The following is an 8,840-nucleotide window of genomic DNA, read 5'->3' on the forward strand; positions in this document are numbered from 1 at the left end:
CCACAAGCGCTGATCATTAGTTTTCAGACCAAGGGTGGAAGCACTTCTGCAATCGCTAAGTTTGTAAACGGTTTGCGTGCTGCTGTGCTTAAAGTATACCGTTTTGCGGAAAACTGGCGCTATACAAAACTGGCGCTGAGGCAACTGTGGCCCACCTCATGCCATAGATGACAGCGGTGAATGACGGCTCCGGAAACGTGTATGGTCGAAAATACGTGCAGCTGTTGGGGAATTGACGCCCGAGATGAACCAAGGAGCTACCAATAGTGTCTTGTCAACGACAGTTCAGTGAACGTTGCTCCGTATGTGCCTCTACAGCAGGAGTCTGGTTCATGCGTCCATACTGACTGCTGCTCATCGGCGACGAAGGCTGGAATTTGTAAAATGGCTCTGAGCACTATGCGACTTAACTTCTGAGGTCATCAGTCGCCTAGAACTTAGAACTAATTAAACCTAACTAACCTAAGGACATCACACACATCCATGCCCGAGGCAGGATTCGAACCTGCGACCGCAGGGGTCACGCGGTTCCAGACTGAAGCGCCTTTAACCGCACGGCCACACCGGCCGGCTGGAATTTGTACTTCAGAACCGCAACTGGACGTCCGTTGAGTGACGACAGGTGGACTTTTCAGATGACAGATGGTCGTTGGGTGTATAACGTGAAACACCTGAAATCAAACACCCTGCAACAGTCGTCGGAAGGGTCAGGCTGGAGGAGGAAGCGTTATGGTCTGGGAAATGTTGTAGTGTCATTCCGTGAGTGATCTCGTCATTTTGGAAGGCTCATGGATCAACACAAGTATTCTCCTATCCTCAGGGATCATGTCCACCCCTACATGCAGTTTGTTTTTCCTCGGCGTGACGACATCAACCAGCAGGACAGTGCAACGTGTCTCACAGTCGCAGTGTAAGTGCGTAGTTAGAAGGGCATCAAATGAGTTCACCGTACTCCCCTGGCCACCAGCCACCCCTGATTTAAACCAAAACGAGAATTTGTGGGACCACCTCGGTCGGGTTTCCTCGTGTCGTAGATTCTCGACCGCGAAATCTAGCGCAGCTGGGCAAGGCACTGTAGTCAGCATGGATCCACACCCCAGAAATTCGCTGACTCTCTTGCTAAACATCTCGCAGCGGCCAGCTCTGCAAAAGTGGTTATTCATGCTTTTGATAGGTGGTCGTATTATATGACTGAGCAGTGTATTATGGCTTTTTCCCATTCTGTAAACGTATGGAGTGTGGGAAGAATAAATACAGGGCTATTACAAATGATTGAAGCGATTTCATAAATTCACTGTATCTCCATTCATTGACATACGGTCACGACACACTACAGATACGTAGAAAAACTCATAAAGTTTTGTTCGGCTGAAGCCCCACTTCAGGTTTCTGCCGCCAGAGCGCTCGAGAGCGCAGTGAGACAAAATGGCGACAGGAGCCGAGAAAGCGTATGTCGTGCTTGAAATGCACTCACATCAGTCAGTCATAACAGTGTAACGATACTTCAGGACGAAGTTCAACAAAGATCCACCAACTGCTAACTCCATTCGGCGATGGTATGCGCAGTTTAAAGCTTCTGGATGCCTCTGTAAATCAACGGGTCGGCCTGCAGTGAGCAAAGAAACGGTTGAACGTGTGCGGGCAAGTTTCACGCGTAGCCCGCGGAAGTCGACGAATAAAGCTAGCAAGGAGCTAAACGTACCACAGCCGACGGTTTGGAAAATCTTACGGAAAAGGCTAAAGCAGAAGCCTTACCGTTTACAATTGCTACAAGCCCTGAGACCCGATGACAAAGTCAAACGCTTTGAATTTTCGGCGCGGTTGCAACAGCTCATGGAAGAGGATGCGTTCAGTGCGAAACTTGTTTTCAGTGATGAAGCAACATTTTTTCTTAATTGTGAAGTGAACAGACACAATGTGCGAATCTGGGCGGTAGAGAATCCCCACGAATTCGTGCAGCAAATTCGCAATTCACCAAAAGTTAACGTGTTTTCAGCATTTCTTAAACAGGAGATCGGAAAACCGATGAATCGGTCGTGGTGGAGATCATGATCAGCAGTTCATGTCATGGCCTCCACGCTCTCCCGACTTAAACCCATGCGATTTCTTTCTGTGGGGTTATGTGAAAGATTCAGTGTTTAAACCTCCTCTACCAAGAAACGTGCCAGAACTGCGAGCTCGCATCAACGATGCTTTCGAACTCATTGATGGGGACATGCTGCGCCGAGTGTGGGAGGAACTTGATTATCGGCTTGATGTCTGCCGAATCACTAAAGGGGCACATATCAAACATTTGTGAATGCCTGAAAAACCTTTTTGAGTTTTTGTATGTGTGTGGAAAGCATTGTGAAAATATCTCAAATAATAAAGTTATTGTAGAGCTGTGAAATCGCTTCAATCATGTGTAATAACCCTGTACCTCTTTGTGTGCTGTAATTAAATCACTTAAAGCTGGTTTTTGGAACTTTGTAAGTCTGTTTTCTCAGGATAGTTTACGTGTATCTTCAGGTCTGCTAAAGTGATTTCTTTGGCATCTTTGTGCCACTCTCCCGTGAGTCAGCCAAACTTGTGCTCCCCCTCTCTGCTTTCGCCGACTTCTGTGGCCGAGCGGTTCCAGGCGCTTCAGTCCGGAACTGCGCTACTGCTACGGTCGCAGGTTCGAATCCTGCCTTGGGCATGGATGTGTGTGATGCCCTTAGGTTAGTTAGGTTTAAGTAGTTCTAAGTCTATGGGACTGATGATCTCAGATGCTAAGTCCCATAATGCTTAGAGCCATTTGAACCATTTCTCTGCTTTCTTCTTCTTTTTCCTGGCCTCATCCCGTATCTGTATGGTGTCGGCATCTTAATCTCCATTTGGCAATGTTAGTGGCAGAGGGTGGTCAGGTGCCCTTCCCAGCCCCACCTCTTCCCCCTCTGGAGACGGAATTCGTGTTCCACAGCTGTCTGCATGTTAGTGTTATCGCATGTGAAAGTGTGTTAACGTATTCCAAGTGTTTGTAAATCGTGTAACTGAGGCGGGACGTGGTTACCAACCTGGTATTCACGTAGTCTGATGTGGGAAACCGCCCAAAAATCACATCCAGGCTGACCGACACACCGATCCTTGTCGTTAATCTGCCGGGTGGAATCGATCTGGGGCAGGAGCATCTCTCTGAATCCCAGAAACAGCGTACTAAAGTGCACTGGTACCAAGGCGAGAATCTGCCGGGTGGAATCGATCTGGAGCAGGAGCATCTCTCTGAATCCCAGAAACAGCGTACTATAGTGCATCGGTACCGAGGCGAGCACTGCCCTTTTCTGTATACATCCAGCATCCCCTATTATTCCTATCTGGTGAGGGTCCCATAGAATGAGAAATATTATAAAATGGTTTCCTCTGCGTTAGGTAAATATATACTACCTATTGGCGACATATAAAAATCTGTGCGGGTCTGGGTCTCAAACCCCGATTTTCCGCTTATCGCGAGCGGTAACCTTAACCATTAGTCTGTTTGTGCACGCCTCCCAGACCGACCAAAACTTACATGTCACACTGTCTACATCCCTTTACCAGTGTCTCCTACATTCATCACAAAATGCTTGCAACTGTACTTTGTATTCACACACCAGTGGGAATGAGATTATGAGGAATCGAGACCTATTGATGTTAGCGTCTTTTGCTTGCCTCAGCGAGTAATATTTACTTGCATGTATGGATGTACAGACATTGTTGACGACAGCCAACAGTCAGAAATTACTTCGAAATAAATTCACTGAATGTGAATAACTTGGCTTCATCTATATTAGGTATAGATGTACTACCTGTTGGTGACTTATGTGTGCATGGATAGCCTAATGGTTCAGGCGACCAGTCGCGATAAGCGGGATATCTGGATTCGAGTCCTAGTCTGGCACAAATTTTCATCTGTCGGTGGGTCTCCATTCAAGATAACGTGCTGCGTTCTCCTTACCAAGGAATCCTCAGTCAGGTCACAAATATTCCATACAATGCAGCCGATTTCCCACTAAATTCTTTAAACAAATAAATAAACTATATTCCATAAACCACCTTGTATCCCACAAATTGTTTAAATAAGTGATATTCCATACATTGCCTTGTCTACTATAAATTGTTTAGCAATATTTCATACACTGTGATCGATTTCCCGCCAAATGACCAATCAACTGAGAGTCTTTTTCCCGCCAATTTCCAGGTAGGGTACAGGAATCAGAGGGCTGGGGCTTTCCCGGATGGGAGGGGTTAATTAATTGATCGATTTAATTAATTAGTGAATCAAATTTATTGAGTGGGAAGGGGCTCTTCGAATAACTCGGGCAAGGAAGTGTACTTCTATCAGCAAGGGGAGTTTCCAGAGGGGCGGGGAGAAGAAGGGGGAGGGTGGTTGGTTTCTTGGATGGACGAATTATCCCCAGGTGGTCATAATCCACTTTGCCATGTGGGGTCGCCGTGCGGTCAGAGGAGCCTGGTCACCGTCCGTGCGGCTGCCCCCTCGGAGGTTTGAGTGCTCCTTCGGGCATGGGTGTATTGTCCATAGCGTAAATTAGTTTAAGTTAGATTAAGTAGTGTGTAGGCTTAGAGACTGAGGACCTCAGCAGTTTGGTCTCATAATACTTAATCACAAATTTCAAATTTCCAATCCACTTAGCAAAACAATAGGTTAAGAACCTGTCAATCAAAACAGAACAATGTATACTTGCCCATAATGTAGGCAACCTGCACTAACAAAAAGCGCTGATGCTGTCTTTGCCCTACCACTTTTGGGTTAAGTGCAGAGAGGTGTAACGTCATAGTAGCCCTGTGAAACCTATTAGGACATAAATAATGGTTCTGCCCTACGTTTATGTGTTTTCTGTGCAATTAAATAACTATGGCTGTTACATTTGTTACTCTTCTGATACATTCAGAAAATACCTCATGTAAGAAAGCGTTACACACCACACCATTATAATCATGTTTCTGTCGATGACGCAAAAAGACTCTAGCCTTCCTTCTGATGTTTTGATATTATCCAGCAGTGTTCTACACTTTATCGACTGATCCTTAGTACATCTAATCATTTGTGCGTTTTCGCTTTTTCGCATAATACACTGATTTTACAAAAGTCGTGAGATACCTTCTTTTACCTGGCGTAGTGCAGAAACGGCATGTGGCATGGATTCAACAAGTCCCCTGCAGAAATATTGGGCCATGCTAGCTACATATCTGTCTATAACTGCGGAAGTGTTGCCAGCACAGGATTTTGTGCGCAAACTGACATCTCGATTACGTCCCATACATGCTTGATCGGATTCATATTAGGAGATCTCTGTGACCGAACCATTCGCGCGAATTGTCCAGAACATTCTTCAAACCAATCGCGAATAATTGTGGCATATCGCATTGTCATCGAAGAAAATTCAATCGTTGTTTGGGAACATGACGACCATAAATGTCTGTAAATGGTCTCCAAGTAGTCGAACAACCAGAGGACTCAGTCCATTCCATGTAAACACAGCCCGCACCTTAATGGAGCTACCAACAGCTTACACAGTGCCTTATTGACAACTTGGGTCCATGGCTTCGTGGGGTCAGGGCCACACTCGAACCCTAGTATCAGCTCTTACCAACTGAAATCGGGACTCATCTGACCAGGCTACGGTTTTGCAGTAGTCTAAGGTTGAACCGATATGGTCACGAGCCCAGGTGAGGCGCTGCAGGCGATGTTGTGCTGTTGGCATAGGCACTCGCGTTGGTAGTCTGCTGCCAAAGCCCTTTAACGGCATATATCGCCGCACTATCCTAACGGATACGTTCGTCGTATGTCCTACATTGATTTCTGCGGTTATTTGAAGCAGTGTTGCTTGTCTGTTAGAACTGGCAACTCTATGCAAACGGCTCTGCTCTCGATAGTTAAGTGAAGGCCGTCGGACACTGTGTTATCCGTTGTGAGAAGTAATGCCAGGAATGTGGTATTCTCAGCACACTCTTGACGCTGTAGATCGCGGAATATCGATTTCCCGAACGATTTATTCTATGCGTCAAGCTCCAACTACCAATCTGCGTTCAAAGCCTGTTAATTCCCGTCGTCCGGCCATAATCACGTTAGAAACATTTTTGCGTGAATTCTGCCTTTTGATACCTCTTGTACGCGCTACTACCGACATCTCTATACGTGCATGTCACTATCCCATGACTTTTATCACTTGAGTGTAATACATTTATTTTGCAAGGCTCAAATGGCTCTGAGCACTATGGGACTCAACATCTTAGGTCATAAGTCCCCTAGAACTTAGAACTACTTAAACCTAACTAACCTAAGGACGTCACACACACCCATGCCCGAGGCAGGATTCGAACCTGCGACCGTAGTGGTCCCGCGGTTCCGGACTGCAGCGCCAGAACCGCACGGCCACCGCGGCCGGCATTTCGTAAGGCCATTACTTTTTAGTGCAGTATCAATAAATACTGTGAAGCACAGACACTAATCCATAGCTTTTCCTCTGTTAAGTTTTTACTAGTTTGCTTATTACATGATACATACCGCGTCCCGGCAGGAACACTTCTATAAAATTTATATTGAAACAGTACAAGCTTTCTTTAAATTTCAAGTAGGTACTTTTGGCAGTAAATTACATTATACTCTATACAACAGGTATATGGACATGGAGTTCTGTTCTCGTTGAATATAAAGTGTTACCAGGTAATTATTAACTAGTTCTTTGAGTTCTGTCACTTTCCTTGCCTTTTTTAAAACTTTCTTGTTTTTGTTATCATCCCTCATGTAATACTCTTGCCACTTTTCCACCTCTCCCTGAGAGAAAATTAATACTTAACTTAAAATGAAAAACGAAAAACAATTTTAAATTAATTTATTAGAAAAATTCAAATTGAAAAATTATAATTTATGAAAATTAATATAATTTAATAAAAAACATCAATTAGGTACAATTTAGAGAAGACAATTTACGAAAACATAGAACCATAAATGGTCTCATAAAACGTATCTATACTTTTCTCCGAGAAAAGGGATACAGTATGAACTTTCTTTATAACAGAAATTTTCCTTTTTTCTTCTTGTACTCGGCAACACACGAAATTTCGTAATATTTACAACAGCTGTAATCGCCAAAACAGTGGTTGGTTGGTTTGTGGGAGGCGACCAAACAGCGAGGTCATCGGTCCTATAGGATTAGGGAAGGAAGTCAGCCGTGGCCTTTCAAAGCAACCGTCCCGGCATTTGCCTGAAGTGATTTAGGGAAATCACGGAAAACTTAAATCAGGTTGGCGGACGTGGGTTTGAACAGTTGTCCTCCCGAATGCGAGTCCAGTGTACTAACGACTGTGCCACCTGCCTCGGTGTCAAAATAGTGTATGTCTCTTCAGACATGTATATATATGTGGAGGACATAGTAATGTAAGATACAGACACTGTGTAAACAAAGCCATTGCAATAATAAATATATTTTTTAAATTACATTCATCTTATATAAGAAAAGTGTCACAAGTCAGAATGTGCCGCTCATCATAAGTGACCCACACACCTCTGTCAGTAGCAACGCTGAAGCGACACTAAGACAACTGCCCTTAAGTGGATAAACTGTGGGATAAGTATACGACGTTAGTCGTACACTTTGGGGCACATCGCACGTATTTTTCAGTGACATACATTAAAAATTGCCGTTTTTTTGACTTGTGTCACATTTCTTGCCGGGGTGCGATATGGAAACTAGCATTATTTTATGTAACTCTTCAGGCTTTCCCGGCGAGATCTTGACATGTGGAATAATCGGGTCTACTGCCGGATGTTTGTGTCGTTCTGGCACAATATTTCGGCCACGTAACTCGTTGCCTTCTCCAGGTGCTACCTGAGACTGCCGTATTGGAGGATCTTGTCCAGTATTTATGTCCGGAGAGAACATAAATACTGGACAAGATCCTCCAATACGGCAGTCTCAGGTAGCACCTAGAGAAGGCAACAAGTTACGTGGCCGAAATATTGTGCCAGAGCGACACAAACATCCGGCAGTAGACCCGATTATTCCACATGTCAGCATTATTTTAGTTTAATGGAATTAATGTATGCTCAGTTCTTAGCGCAGTAATAGATAGTTTGATTTACTGCATTATGTACAGGTATGACAAAAAGTTTGTCTACTGTGTTCAGGGGCCTGAAGATGGTGCACTGTAACGCTGAAATCGATAGCAAATAAAGCAATGTATTTAAATACAACTGAAGTATTCGTTCATACTAAAAATAGATTCATTGGAAGATTCAAAGGCATTAAAGTTTCAACTTTTTTGGTGGGGGAGGGTGGGGGTCTGCACAACATCAGTTTGCGGAAGTCATAGAGTAGGCAGTTCTGACGTGCAATAATATTCAGTTTTGCCACTGGAGAAGTCTTTCAACTTATTGTGAGTAATATAGTAATCGTACAGAAAGAACCAGCCAGGAACACCCGTGCTCGTCTCGCATGCTATCCAACGCTGTACCTCGAAGACTAAACTACAACGTAGTTTATGTTATACTCAGGGTCTATAGAAAAGTTCATGGCCATCGAGCGCATTTTGTTAACAAAAAATAATTATGTCACGGTAATTAGTCGATCTTGCACCCTGTGTACAAATAATTTTGAATTTTTGTTAATGGCAAGATGTATGCCGGTGGTTGGCCCCTTTGAAGCCTTTCCAATTACATCATCGAACACCGAAGAAAACTGCCCTGATTAGTCTCAGGGACAACAGCATCTTACAAGTTAAATCTGAGACGAGAATTCAAAGAGACGTTGTCTTGAAGGCGAACCAGATGACGAGGAAGCTGTGGCGAGATGTTGGGCGTAGCTTGCGGAGCAGCCTGTACC

This window comes from Schistocerca americana, chromosome X (assembly GCF_021461395.2).
Source record: "Schistocerca americana isolate TAMUIC-IGC-003095 chromosome X, iqSchAmer2.1, whole genome shotgun sequence".
NCBI classification, from domain to species: Eukaryota; Metazoa; Arthropoda; class Insecta; order Orthoptera; family Acrididae; genus Schistocerca; species Schistocerca americana.